At 41.3% G+C, this 15,262-nt stretch overlaps 1 protein-coding gene across 2 annotated transcripts in view; it reads left to right on the top strand.

Annotated features, from left to right (window-relative positions):
• The first annotated feature begins 5,813 nt into the window (after window positions 1-5,813).
• FBXO42 (F-box protein 42) overlaps window positions 5,814-15,262 on the top strand; it is an 88,202-nt gene continuing 78,753 nt past the window's right edge. The window contains exon 1 of one of the 2 annotated variants that reach the window (XM_070510965.1): window positions 5,814-6,050. The gene's annotated coding sequence lies outside the window, so the exon portion shown is untranslated. The remainder of the gene's footprint in view (window positions 6,051-15,262) is intronic. The other variant, XM_014836199.3, reaches the window with a different exon arrangement.

The following is a 15,262-nucleotide window of genomic DNA, read 5'->3' on the forward strand; positions in this document are numbered from 1 at the left end:
AAGTGTGTTTTTTGGAGCCATCTTTCCTAAGGGCAGGCAATTGCTGAAAACTTTTTTTTTTTTTAAAGTGAGTCGTAGTTTTCGTAAAGTGAAGATAATTTTTTTCAAAATTCTGAAAACATTTATACCTCAATAAAGGATGAAAAATATCTGCTGATGCATAAACATTTTATTTCTGATAAGGTGAAAATGATTACAGTATTTCCTGTTAATAAAGCAGTATTCCAAGCACCTATTAACACTTTTATATCCTCTACCGCTGAGGTAAAAACATTACTGTTAGTTGATAATTTTGCACCTGAGCTGGACAGCCAGAACTACTAAAGTTCTCCCGAGTCTTTAATGACGGATGAATATATTATTACAATTACCTTAAAAACTTTATGCATCTTCCTAAACAATGTTCCTGTTTTATTTTTCGCCAGTATAGAAATGGAGACTTTGGACTTTAAAGTTCAACTTTGGCCACTTCCAACTTGAACAAACTGTATGATGTTATACTTAAGGTTTCTGTGCCTCAGTTTCCCAAAGTGTAAAAAAAAAAGAAATAATAATAATAGTAGCTGCTTCGAAGGTAGATTGTAAGGATTAAACGAGTTACTATGCTGAAAAGCTTATAACAGCACTTGACCCATAGTAAGAGTTCTAACGGTTAGCTATTATCATTACGGAGGTGTTTTGTCTGCCTTAAGAAGATTCATAATTCTCATCTCTCTTAATCATCCTTTTCCCCCCCCAAAACAGAAAAGCAGGGGAAAAAGCAAACACCACATGTTTTTCTTCTCACTGACATGTTCCTATAGGCCTGTCATCATTAAAAATACGCCATTCAACAGTGTTGCATTTGGCTGCTATAATAAAGTTATCTGAATTGGAATAGATTTTTTCTCATGTTTCGAGTATGTCATTAATCTTTCTGAAGTAACAGCTTCCTGTCGTGAAACCTTGCAACTTGTATTCCTAATGATTATTATTATTATAAATTGCAGTCATGTGTTGAATGTTACTAGTCTTTATTTAGAAATTAAAGTGAGATGCTTACTAATTCTCTGGTTTCCTGACTTCCTGTCTGAAATATCATTCATCTCTAGGTCTGTCCTCAGTCCACTGGTCTTACCTAGATGCTCATGTTATAAGCTACCCAATGTATACTAAAGACTCCTAAATTTGACTTCCAGCCCTGAACTGACCTGCTCTTTCCGAGTCATACCTCTAAGTTTCTTATTGGCATCTCCACATGGATATGCCACTAGCGGCTCAAATTCTCTATGTCTAAAATACAACTAATTCTGTTAACAGCCTGACCAACTTCAAACATGAAAGATTTTGTCTTGTTTGATGTGGATTAAGGCTGCCCCAGCTAGAGAAGCCCAAGGTGACCTGGCCTACATGCCGAACTATATTACCTGGTGGATTTTTATGGTATGAATTAGGGCTGCCCCAGGGAGAAGCCCAGGGCATCCTCACCTGCATGCCGATCTATATGACTAGATTCGTATCTAAAGTTATATGACCGCACAATAACCAGACCCCATCTGCACTGAAATCATTTAACGACTTTTTACATCATCTTTTCTTTTTCCAGTAAAAATAAGTCACGTACCCATGCCTTATAAATTTAGCCCTAACCCTCAACTCGGGGCAGCAGCAGGAGCTCTGACTGCCCATGGGTCCTGTCCCCATGCAGCAGCTCTTTACTGCCCATGGGTCCTGTCCCCATGCTATTCCACACTATTCTCTAAATAAAAGAGCACTACTGCCAGACCTTGAGAGTCCAAGAAATCTTTCTTTCGACTCCTCCGCTCACCGACCCCGCATCATTGTTCACTCTCTGGAACGATATTTACTTTAAGTATATTCTCCCGTGAACCATTCTTTTAAGTGAATTATCCTGACTGAGCCTTGGTGACAGCATGGTGGATGAGACTATCAGACAGCACTTAAGTCTCACTCTTGAGGCAGGATTAATTTTCCATAGATCCAACTCTAGTTTTAGTCTTTGTAGTTATAGCATGTTGCCAGCAGAGGGAGATAGTTTCTTACAATTTGATTATATTTGGCTCTGAGCCCCAACAAAGGAATTAGGCTTTCCTGGGACTGAATTTTCCGGGAGACCACAAAGATAGAGATCTTGGAGATCATTTCAAGATGCTGCAAAGGAAATAGCTTTCGCTCCACCAAATGAACAATCAGGAGGTCAGCCGTAGTTAATCAAAGGTCCCTTGTGACCTTGGGCAAGTCCCTTCCTCAACTGTAAAACGAGAGGATGGGACCAAGTAAGCTGTAAAACTGAGGAAGTGGTGGTGGTTTCTTCCTCTAGGGGGAAACCCCAAAAAGTTGAGGCAGTGGCATACACAGCTATTGGCAGAGACCCTCAAGCATGAGGTGGTCTCTTGTGAAATGTGTTTGATGCAGCATTCATGTCTGGGGCTTAGAGACCTGCAATCCTGACTGCAGGCACTTTTGATATACCACGTTAAACACCCTGACGTGTGATGGGAACACAGGAGCAAAGCTCATAGGGAGATAAAACTTTCCAACCGAAGCACAAGCTGAGGCTACATGGACAACTGTGTTAAGAAATAAATGGCAACTTACAAATATTTAAAATGTACATGCCTTTTGACCCAGCAGTTGCATTTCTAGGAAATTTCCCTGTAGATACATTTGTTCATATGCAAATAACAAAAGTACAAGGATATTCACTGTTATTTTTTTATAATCAAAAAAGGATGGAAATAAATTAAACGTCCATTACTAGAGGACTTGTTTAAAAAATATATGGTACATCCATACAAAGGAATAGAATGCAATTTTTTTTGTTGTTTTTTTGGTGAGGGAGATTTGCCCTGAGCTAACATCTGTTGCCAATCTTCCTCTTTTCCTTTTTTTATTTTTTGCTTGAGGAAGATTAGCCCTGAGTTAACATCTGTGCCAATCTTCCTCTATTTTGTATGTGGGTTGCTGCCTCAGCATGGCTGATGAGTGGTATAGGTTCATGCCTGGGATTTGAACCTGTGAACCTCCACCGCCAAAGCAGAGCACGCAGAACTTAACCACTATGCCACAGGCTGGCCCCTGGAATGCAATTTGTTAACAAAATTTAGATGGTCCTAAATATGCTGACATTGAGTGATCTCAAGGAACTATTTAAGTTAAAAAAAAGAAAAAAGCAAGGTACAGAACAGTGTGTGTAGTTTGCTGCTATTTGTATGTTTATTTATTTATCTTTGTATGTGTGTGTGTGTTGTACGCATCTCTGGGAAGATAATAAGGCACTTGTAACAGTAGTCACCTTGGTGGAGGAGAGAGGTTTACCAGGTAGTTGGGGAACTGGTAGGATGGACTTAATTTTTATTAAATACCCTTTTGTACCTTTTGAATGTTGTTCCATGTGCATAGTTTACTTATTCTAAATAAGTACATACATGAAAAATGAATTTCAGTAATTGATTATTGGGACAGACTCAAGGAAAACTAACTTTTCATTTATACTTATTAGAGAGGTGACAGCCACCTCTCATCCTAGCCTCATCCCTTGTCTTCTGGTCTCCAATCATGCCCCAATGGCCTCCACACTGCAGACATTATTCTAAAACACCATTGTCATTACATCTCCTTCCTGCCCCCAAAGCTCCATGACCTAGGAGGTCATATCTCGTTTTCCTCCTGATATTTTAGACCACATATAAACTGGCCTCAATCTTACCTCTTCCTCTTTGTCAGAAGCAACCTTGTGTAGAGTTCAATAGCACAGGCTATGAAGTAGACCACCTGGGTTCAAACCCTGCCTGTGACCACGGGGTTGTGATCCCTGTGAGCTTCAGTTTCATCATCTGCAAAATAAGCAGAATAATAGCACCTACTAGCAGTGTTTGGTACATAATAAGAGTACACAGTAAACATCAACTGTGATTATTATTGAAGATTTAATCTTAATAATGATACTTTTGTACTTATCACAATTCATAATTTTATATTAGCTTATTTACTTGTTTATTGTCTGTCTCTCCCAGTAGACTACAGGGACCCTCCCTGAGGGCAGGGACTTAGTTTTATTTAAAAATATATTACTATACATATCAATGGTTTGGCACATAGTAGGTGCTTACTAAATATTTATTGACTGAGTGCCTTCTTGGTTGTCAAATTCCCAGTTGAGTGCCCACTGTGTGCCAGTCTCTATATTAGGTGGTAAAGTCGTGAACAAAACAGGCAAGAATCCCAGCTGTCTTCGAGCTAGGAGACTCACAGCGGAGTGGTTTCTGTAATTGAACCTGTTCTGTGATCCAGCAGTTCCCAACCCTTCTAGGCATCAGAATCCCTACAGAGCTTTAGAAAAAGTCTAAAGTGGGCCCTGAAACGTGCATTTTTAAAAGGAAGCACTTAATAGCTGGTCCAGTGTTTCTAATATTGAGCTCTATAGGGTATTTTGGGGGGGTAGCAGGATTGGTGACAAGTTGGATGACAATTTTTAAGCTTGGGCTTTTTAAATATTTCTTTTACCAGTTATAATCGCCAAGTTTCTCTTTTGCAGTGACATTTCCTAACTGAAAGACTTAAGTTTCGGGGCGGCCCTGTGGCGCAGCAGTTAAGTTCGCACGCTCCACTTCAGTGGCCAGGGTTTGACGGTTCGGATCCCGGGTGCAGACATGGCACCACTAGTCAAGCCATGCTGTGGTAGGCGTCCCACTTATAAAGTAGAGGAAGATGGGCACAGATGTTAGCTCAAGGCCAGTCTTTCTTAGCAAAAAGAGGAGGATTGGCAGCAGATGCTAGCTCAGGGCTGATCTTTCTCAAAAAAAAAAAAAAAAAGAAAGACGAGTTTCTTAAACTAGTGTTTCTCATACAGAGATTCCGTGAGTGAATTCTGAGGTGTCTCTGCATTATTCAAGTTTGAGGAACACAGATCTAGTGCTTTCTAGAGTGAGGCTGACCCAAATGTTTTCAATACAGCCTTGCCCTACCAACTTGAGAGGAGACTTGGTTTTGGACGCAGCCCGATGTCCCAAGAGATATCCCAGAAGGCCCACTTTATCCAGAGCGGTGGGCTGGCAGCTCAAGGTTGCTTCAGTTTTAGGTGCAAGGGGTGAAGACTGAAGCCCTTGGACTATGAATCTCTGGCATTTCATGCAGTACGGATGAGTTCATGAAGGTTTTCATCTACACACCAGCCTGCTCCCATGAAAGGGGGATTTTGCTGGAACCCACCACCTGGTGATAGTGACAGTGGGAAGTACGGGAGCTTGGGAACCAGACTCGCCTGAGCTCAAATTCTGCCCGGCTCTCTCCCCACCCCCGAGATGTGTGGCCTGGGAAAACGACTGATGCTTCTCTGGCCTCAGTTTCCTCATCTCAAAATGGAGCTAGTAACAAGTCACACAGAGGTTGCTCAGTTAAGGGAGGTGTCGCTTGTACAACCAAGGCACTGAGTTTCCCTCCTTCAGTTCACATCCAAGAGCACTTTCATCCGCCACAGCCCTCCCTGGTGGTCACAGGGCCGCGGGGGTACAAATGAGCTACTTCCTGGCCAAAGGTCTACCAGAATCCCCAGTCATTGGCAAATTTGCCCAGTTGCCCCAGGCAGTGCAGCTCTGCGGTCGGCACTAGGGACCCAAGGAAGGCAGGCGCGGAAGACCGACGTTTCCTTACTCCAGCTTCGCTCTCCCAATCGGCGTTCCAAACTCGGGAGAATCTCCGCCCCGGACCACTTCCCTTCCCAACATGGCGCCACATCTAGGCCGCCCCGCGCGAGCCCGTCGCGTTGACGTGACTGCGCGCGCGTGTCCTCCGCGCCGGGCCCTGGCGCATGCGCGATCTGTGCTGTCTTCTCCCGGCCAGAAGAGCAGCTGCGGCGGTGGTGGCGGCGGCGGTGTTTGAGTGGAGGAAGATGGCGGCTCCGGGCGGCTCCAGGTCCCGCCGTCGGTGAGGAGTGTCGAGTGCGGCAAGCGAGGCCTGAGGCGGGGCGCCTCTGCTCCGGCCGTGTCCCCGGCTCCTTCCCCGCCGTCGCCAGCGGAGCGAACCCGAGAGCGTGGCGCGGGCTGGGCCAGGTGAGGCCTCTCCCCTTCCCGGGCCGCGGTGGGGAGCCGGCGCCTCTGCCCTCTATGGCCGGGGCTCGCAGGGGGCAGTGGGCGCCCCGGGGCCGCGCAGGCCCTGCTGCCCGCGCGAGGGTCGGGGCCGGCTGGCTGGGGGCCTGGCTGTCGTCATCCTCGGCGTCCCCGGGTTGAGCAGGGTGGAGGAGAGCCCCTTTCCAGCTTGCTCTTGGGATGGGAGTGGACCCGGCCCCTCTCCTCAAGGAGGGCGGTTCTCGTCCCCTCACAGGGGCCACGAAGGGGTGTGCGACCAGGGCAGGGATGGCTGTAGGGGTGTCAGATAATCTTTCACCCCGCCCCCGAATCTTTAACGCCGCGAGAGGAGCCGGAGTGCGGTGCCCTCCAAAATAGAGGCTGCGGCGAGGGGCCAGCATCTCTGAAGCTGCAGCTGCAAAGGCAAGGTTTTGGAATTGGCTTTAAAAATAAAACACAAGCAGGCTTTCCTGCCCCTTAGCTTTTTGAGTGTGCCCCCGGGAAGTGGGAACTGCGGATCTCCTTCGTTGAGACAGCAGTCCACGTTGTGACTGTGGAAGGCTTCTGGTGAGAATTGTTTGTGCAAAGGGAACGGTGGAGGGTGCGGACGAATTTGTAAAGGAATTGAAAACAATTTTGAGATCTTGATAGTCTCTGCAGAGTAACTTCGTACTAACGAAGTCCTCGTTTCGTTTGAAACCTTTGGGTTGCTAAGATTCAGAATAGCCAATTGCTTTTGTTTGTTAAATCTGATTTTATTAGGAAAGTAAAAGCTTTGTTTCTCAATTGCCAGAGTCTTTGGACTTTTCTCTGGTGTGATTCCAATTCCTCTGGGTGAAGATTCAGACACGTTACCAGGTCTCATTTGCTAGCAGGGCCGTTCAGCTATGCTTATTCCTTTTTGAGAACAACTTTTTTTGTGATTGTTCAAATTCTAATTTGGAGACTTTGATTTAGTTTCTCTCACGTAGGAAAGCCGGTTTGAAGCCTTGTGGTCTTTTCCTTGAGGAATGATGGCTTCAGTTGGAATTCTGCTGTGGGGAATTGTTGAGGCGATGGCTTTGGTTTGGACACACTAAATACCTTTTGTAACTTAAATTAGTTTTGCTTGTGCTTAAGAATGATGCCATCGTGGGTTTAAGGGGACAAGGAAAATTTGAGAGGAAATAATCATCATTTAGAATTGAACATTTAAAATTCAGTCAGTAGCTTTTACAGTGAATAGAGATGCTCTGTATCAAACTCCTAACTTTGGTCATATTCACGTGTATAATCTGATTGGGTGCCCTTTCTATCATATGTTGTCATTTTATACCCTGTAACTGTTTGTTTTTGACGAGCCCAGTATAAATATATTACTCAGTCTGCGTCGAGTTACGGGTGTTTTGTCTCCTTCAAAAAAGCTTTTAAGTATTAAAATGGCAACTGTTTAGTTTAATGTTAGCTAATCTTTTGACCATTTTTTCCTTTTCTTAAAGTCTTTTCCGTGGAGATTTGTAGATTTTCTTAGTGACTTTGCTAGGGACGTAAACCTGGACCAACAACTTCTCTGTTGTATTAAATTGGAGAGCCCCTGTACATTTCAATTTGCTAATAAAGAGTCTTGAAATTAATGCAGTGGAACATCCTGGTAGTTTGACATTCTGCTTCTTGGCATAATGTGTTGCATTGTTGTGCTAAATCATCATCAGGTATTGATGCAAGTTCGTGACATCCATGACATCATTCACTCTCCAGCATTTTGCCTTTTGCAATTCCTTACCTTCTCAGAATCATAAAAAGAACAAGGTCAGGAGAAAATAGCTTAGGCTGTTTCTTAATGTCTGATTTCTAGAAGAGCCTTCATCTAACATTGCTTTATGTAGTTAAAACCTTTCTGTAAGATTCAGAGCTGTATGATTCCTATCTATTATGAAGAGCAAGCATAGAAAATGCTAGCAAAACCGCTGGGTTTTAGAAGGATATTGAGGTCCCCAGAAGTTATCTCAAAGAGGAACAAAAATGTGATTATCTTTGTGATTTTCAGGGTTGTTTTAGTCAGTGAGTTAACTCTTCATAAAACCAGAAGCCATTTGGTTAAATAATGCCCTTCCTACTTCACAAGATTGTTATGTGGATCAAAAGAGGTAATGTTTGTGAAAGTACTTTATAAAATAAAAGGCAAATGTAAGATGGTTTACTGAATAATCAATTTTATGAAAACACCTATCGAAGGCCCTTTATGTGCTGGGCATTTGGGGAAGTAGATACTAATGATTCTAAGTTAAGATGGCTTTTGGTCTCAAGTTGCCTGCAGTCTGACTGGGGAGCCAGACAAGGAAACCAGTTAAATATATTGTAGTGTAGAAAGTGCTTCGAATCCAACCAAGGGAATCGAGGAAGGCTTGAGATCAGGAAGGCAGAGCCAGGATGGCTTTCCCCAACCTTTCCTATTATTTTGCAGAAAAATCTGCCTTTTGAGAGTGACTTTCTTTTTATAAAAAGTTAAAAAATTCTGTCATAAGTTCTTTTCCCTTTTTATTCATTCATTGTCATGACACTTCCCACACAGTATGGCCCACTTCTGGGTTCTGCATTCTCAAAAATCCAACAGTGTTGGGAGAACCTTTCTGAGAGTGAGTCATACGCACAGACAACAAAGACAAACATTGCAGCTGCAATTAAAATATCTCAGATTACTAAGTGGTGACAACTTCAGAGTGATAAAGCTTTTGTTTTTATTTTGTAAACTGGGATAAGAAGCACTGTATGATTTTAATTTGATGACTTTTAGTTAATGTTTAGTTGTCAGTCACTTAGAATGTTCGCTATAAGTGGTTATCAGTACTGTCTCCTTTCTCTCAATAATAAATAAAATGAGAAGGTCTTTTTCCTTTTGGGTGAAGCTGACAGCTTACACCAGAACTAGACTAAAGTATTCTATAGAATCGGTTTCTTTTTCTGTATTGTGACAGTTTGTTACATGTAGCAGGGGAACTTATCTCCTGACTTCCTTATAGTGTACTCCCAGTGGCATACTTGTCCTGTAGCAAGAATATGTTTTCTTTTTTCCCATGTGCTTCTCTTTCTATCCTTGATTGGAGAACTGGGCTTATTCATGGCTTCATTTGACACCACTGCCCTGATGTCTCTGAAACCCATCTAGATGTGATCTTTCTTTTATGCCTCTGGGTTTTCCAGGGACTTTATAGAGCATGTCTTCTAACTCAGCTGTCTGAGTGTTCACAACTGAGTCCTTTATTTCATCTCTCTCCTCCCTTAAGACAGAAACCTTCACTAACCAAATGCCCTTCTCAGTATTCACATTTCTGTAGGTAGAATAATTTTGGTCTGGTCTCATAGACCATAACTCTGGGAATCACTTTTTTATACTCTTCTTCATCTCTTGTATTCTGCCATGTAGTTCTGTATTACCTTCCTCAGCATCCCTCAGATTTCTCTTTTCCTCATTGTGTTTGCTGCCATGATGCTAGACCAGGCTTTCATGAGCTGAAGGCAGCCTGAATTAGTATTACAGTTCTTCGCTGGGACTTTATTATTTAGTTATTGCCAGGACTCTGCCATTTGCTACTTGTATGATCTCAGTCTCTCACATCTTCAAAATGGGAATTACAATTCCTACCTCATAATATGTGTAAAATATTTGACTAAATGCCTAACACATGGTAAACACTCAATAAGCAGTAGCTGCTATTATTTGAATTTTTCTCTTTGGTAATCTTTGGAAATGGTTAAGATTAAGGTGACAGGGGGCCAGCACTGTGGCCAATTGGGTGTTTGTGCCCTCTGCTTCAGCGGCCCAGGGTTTTGCCAGTTCATATCCTGGGCACAGACCTAGCACCGCTCATCAAGCCGTGCTGAAGTGGCATTCGACGTGCCACGACTAGAAGGACCTGCAACCAAAAATATACAACTGTGTACCGGGGGGCTTTGGGAGAAGAAGGAAAAAATAAAATCTTAAAAAAAAAGATTGAGGTGACAGTATTATGACAGATCAGTCTTAAAGGACTACTATCTGAATGTTTCTTCTCTGATCAAGAACCTGTGGTACCTCATTATTGCCGAGCTCCCCTACTTATCTTTGAAGTTCTCCGTATGGCCCTCATTGTTCCTTTCCAGTCTTATTTTCCGTGGCACCCATCATGCAGAGTGTTCCAACCAGGCTGGTCTCACTGCCTCTCATGTATATCATGTTCATTTCTACAGCTGGAACATTCATCTTCCTAGGTAGGAGGCATTTTTTTCGTTTAGCTACTCTGCGCGGCTCTGTAGAGTACGTCCTGTGTGCTCTGCCATTAACCACTGCTGCCCTTCTGCAATTAGGTTAAAGTTAAGATCCCAAAAGAAAGTTATCGTGCTAATTGATTCCTGCCAAGTAGCTTAAAAGGGGTATATCAGGCAGTATAATTCTTATGTAATATTTTTAGTGCCTCGTAGGCACATTTAGTGTTTACAAATTAGGCACTCAAATAGTCATTCACTGTAGACGTTTGATTTTTATGGGTTGGTGTTCCTCATGAGCTTTCTGAGGCATTGTGTGATCCCAGGTGTCTGTTGAATCTTTCTTGCCTTTTTGTCCATTGGTCCATTCATTCAGCAGACGTTTATTGAGTGCTCCGATGTGCTAGGCGTGGTTCAAGGTATTAGGGATACAGTGGACAAAATAGGCAAGGTCTCTAATTTCCTGGATCCTACATTTGAGATTGGGGAAAGCAATTTATGAGTGAACAAAATTTCAGACAGTAATAAGCACTATCTGAAGAAATTAAAACAGGGTGATGTGATAATGACATGGCACAGAGGGGAAGACTCACTGAGATTGGGTGGCTAGGAGAAGGCCTCAGTGAGAAGGTGATGTTCAGGCTCAAAGACGCAAGGCAGGATGTTTAATGCTAAGTTTAGGGAACAGAGGAAACAGCAAGTCCAGAGGACTAAAGTAGGAACCAGGATCCAGTCAGGTTTCCCAAATTGCATTTGACTGTTATTTAGCTTTTGCTGCTTCATCAAAGCAACCCCCACCCCTCTTTTCTTTTCTTTCCCTCAATGTTGTTGACTTTTTGAAGAGACCAGTCTGGTTCTCTGGTAGACTCTTCCACATGCATGATTTGTCTCAGTGTTTCCTTGTATCATGTAACTCCTTTCTTTTATTGCCTTTTAAGACAAGTCTGAAGGCTTGATTATGTTCGTATTTGCACTCCTTTGTGATACTGTGTACTCATATTGTATCACACTTGATGTCAGATTTTTTTGTTATAATTGTGTTAAATTTCATCACTTGGTTAAGTGAAAGTCCTAGATCTTTCCACTGTAAAGATTTCCCTTTACAGTGATCAAGTAATCTGTGGGGTGGAAATTTAACACAATGCAGTTATGCTGTTCCTCAACCATCTTTCACCTGTTGGTTCTAGCATCCATTAATGATCTTGCCTGAATCAGTTGTTTCATTGGAGGTTGCAAAAGGATGATGATGATGATTGTTCCACATTTATCAGTTGGCAAGATACCATCAACTGAGAATGAGCTACTGAAATTCTCTCCTAATAAGGCAGGGTGTTTAATTCTTTCCTTTTCATTGTAAATTTTCTTAGTAAAGAATAGTCACCTCCGTGGTAGCAAATGAGTTTCTTTGCTATTTTCTGTATCACTCTAGGCACATGAATTTTTATTTATTCATTATCTTACACTTAATTACAGCCATTAGTCTTCTTGATGCTGAACTTTGGCTGGTATCAGTCTCTTCAAGCTCATGTTGTCCTTTTGACATACCCGCATTGGTCTTTAGGTTGTTTTCTGTCACAAGATAATACCAAGTTCACCTTGTACTCTTGCTGTCTGTGACCTGACATCAGTCATTTTTCTAGGAAGACTTAGTTTCTTGTACAGGGAACATCATTAGTAGAAACTAAGATCTGAGTGCTAGGAATGCTCGTGTTACTGGGTCTTCATTATTTCTAGATCCTTTCGATGGGCAGAGCTAGAACATATGATTTTTAGAAATCAAAACTTCATATTGATATTTCCACTTTAATTTGAACATATGATGGTTTTTTTTCCTTTAGATTTTGTATTTGTCTCTTCTTAAACTGAAAATCTTGGTTTTTAGTGCTATTCACATTTGCTTTAACCTACAGTATATATAAGTTTTAAAAATATAGTATCTGTATTACTACTAACAAAATTACTGAGGTGAATTTAAGATTTCTTTGTGATTCTTTTTATCCTTAGAATATTCTGTCAGGATCCAGTCAAGAAAATGGAAAATATATATGATGTATCAAATAGAGGAGATTTAAAATGTGAAATTGGTTATATGTATGTTGCAAGACTGAAAGCGCAAAAAAAAAGTAGGTTAGGGTAACTTAGAGATTAATAACTGTAGGGTGAAACTATTACCTCAAGAGCTGGGGGAAGAAAAGGGATGGATGATGTTACTGGAACTGTTAAAGAACGTGGCGAAGGGGTTACCACCTCAAGCACTGCCGCCACTTTCAGAGCCGGGACCATGAGAAGGAATTGCTAGGATGTACCACATGGCTGGTGCTTGGCTCATCCTCTTCTTAATTTTTATTAATTTCTGGTTTATCTTTTCAGTGTTTCTTTTTGCAAAAATAGGCAAATATCTACATATATTCTTTTTTAGCCTTTCTTACACAAAAGGTTGCCATGTTATGTACCCTGTTCAGCCTTTTTCTCTTTTCACTTATTCTTGGCGACCATGCCATGTTGGAATAGAGATAATACTTAATCGTTTCCACAGCTTCGTTGTGTGGGTGTGCCAGATTTGTTCAACTAGTTACCTCTTGATGGACATCAATAAGTAGTGTGTTACTGCTGATTTTTAAAAATAGATTTTGGTGTGGTGTATTAGAAGGAGCACTGAGCTGAAAGACAGAAGATACAGATTCTCTTTTGCTGCTAATTGACAGCGTGACCTTAAGGAAGTCACTTAAGTTTTCTGACCTGTTTCCTCATTTGTAAAATAAGGGTTCAGTTGCTTCATAATCTCTAAGATGTCCTAGTATAGTATTTTATATATTTCTGGAAGTTGCATTAGCCATATTTTAAACTATTGCTCAATAAACTATTTAAGGAATGGGAATACTTTAAAAGAGAACATAAGGTTAAGTTTTACAAGTACTAATAGTTTTATGAACTTGCATTAGCTGTGGTGCTTGTTAAAAAAATTAAGATTCCTGGACCCATCCCTGTTTTCTGAAGCAATCTCTAGGAAATTTACTTACTAGGTGATTTTTTATGGTCAAGCAAGCTTGTGAAACAAAGAGTTACTTCATCTGCGTCTATGACTGTCCTTTAAGTTTCCTGGGGATAGGGAGTAGTCAAGACATTACTTACCTTTCAAGAATTCCTTTGCTCTGACCACCACCAGAAAAAATATGAGCAGAATCTAAAATTTCCATTCCCTTACTGCATCTTGTGAAAATGTATTATGTTCTTTGCAGAATATTTTTGTGTGTCAGTGAGGAACCTGGCTCTATATGCAAACTGTGAGATTTGATAGGAAGATTGTGGGGTTGTAGAGTACTTTGAATTCTACTTCCTGAAACATCATATTCACCGTGCTGCTCATTTGCTCACATTTAGCGAATTCCTTCCTAGAAACTTCAGAACAGATTGATGGAGCTAGTGGCTGGAGTCAGGGATGTTAGATTTAGATAGGTGTTTGCTACAGTAGTTTAAATATGAGTGACAATTACCAGCATCATAGCAGGGGGAATGACAATAAAGGGAGGGAGAGGCTGGCCCCATGGCATAGTGGTTAAGTCCGGCGTGCCACTTTGGCAGCCCGGGGTTTGCAGGTTTCAATCCTGGGTGTGGACCTACGCCACTCGTCAGCCATGCTGTGGTGGCAACCCATATACAGAATAGAGGAAGATTGGCACAGATGTTAGCTCAGGGCAAATCTTCCTCAGCAAAAACAAAAACAATAAAGGAAGGACATTTTGAAGAATGGGCAGATGGGGGAAGGTGAAAGTCTGTATGCAAGATACCATGTAATGACCATGTTATAGTTATTTTTTTGAGGATTATTTTAAATTAATTTCAGGGACTGATTTGTACTATCTCTTTAAAAAAAATGGAATCATAGAATTAAGTTCAAATTCTGGTTCCTCTTTTTACAAAGCTATGTGTGTAATCCTGGCTAAATTAATTTATCTGAGCCGCATTAGCCTCATCTGTAAAACATGACTGATAATATGGCCCTCCTAGAGTTGAGGTAAGGATTAAATGAGATACAGCACCTGGCGCATACTCTCAATATCTGTTGATTCCCTTTCCTTTTGTCATCTAGTCTTGACAGCCACTGCATTTTAATAGTTACTTAAGGACTATTAAGTTACTAACTATTAAGTTACTAAGGACTATTAAGACTAATAGTTACTTAAAGACCTTACTTAAGGACTTGGTACTCAGAGTCTGTGGACTGGCAGCACTGGCATCACCAGGGTTAGAATGCAGACTGTCAGGTGCCGCTCCAGGCTGCTGGATCCAGATCTGTAGTTCGAGATCCACATTAAAACTTGAGAAACATCAGAACCTTAAGAGATTTCCGGTGAGATTTCTTCCTCCTTTTCATCTGAGTTCCTAACCGTGTGGTTGCTCTTTTTACCTCGGCAGGTTGGTTTTACTATACGCTATCACCTTTTTGTCACCCTAAGTTTTATCACCTTTGCGTATATCTCTAAACAGCAGTTTAGTTTTGCCTGTTCGTCAGCTTTTCGTAGGTGGAATCATACTGTATGTATTCTTTTGTTGTCTTCTTTTGCTCAATATTTGAGATGTATCCATTCATTGTATAGATTTTCTTTTTAAAGTAATGAAGCCTGAAAAAGTCTGGGCAGTTTTAAACAATTTCAGCTATAGTGTTAAATCTTGAGGTTTAGTTCTTTTTGAAGAACACTCATTTATACCGTTTGCTTCCCCCCCACACTTAAAGATACACAGTTGTAAGGGGCAAACCACTCAGCACTTTGATTCTAAATATTACAAAGTTGCTAGCTTTGTTTTATTTATTTTTGGCAGGGATATTGTAAACTCTCCTGAGTATCTTTTGTTTTAAAGTTAGACTACAGAATATTCTACTTTTAAATGTGTATGTCTACATTTTAAAATCGAACTAAGTTGGATTTACTGAAAATTTGGGAGACATTTTAAGAAATTACAGAATAGTTGCTTGT

The sequence above is a fragment of the Equus asinus genome, chromosome 5, assembly GCF_041296235.1.
Source record: "Equus asinus isolate D_3611 breed Donkey chromosome 5, EquAss-T2T_v2, whole genome shotgun sequence".
Classification (NCBI taxonomy): domain Eukaryota; kingdom Metazoa; phylum Chordata; class Mammalia; order Perissodactyla; family Equidae; genus Equus; species Equus asinus.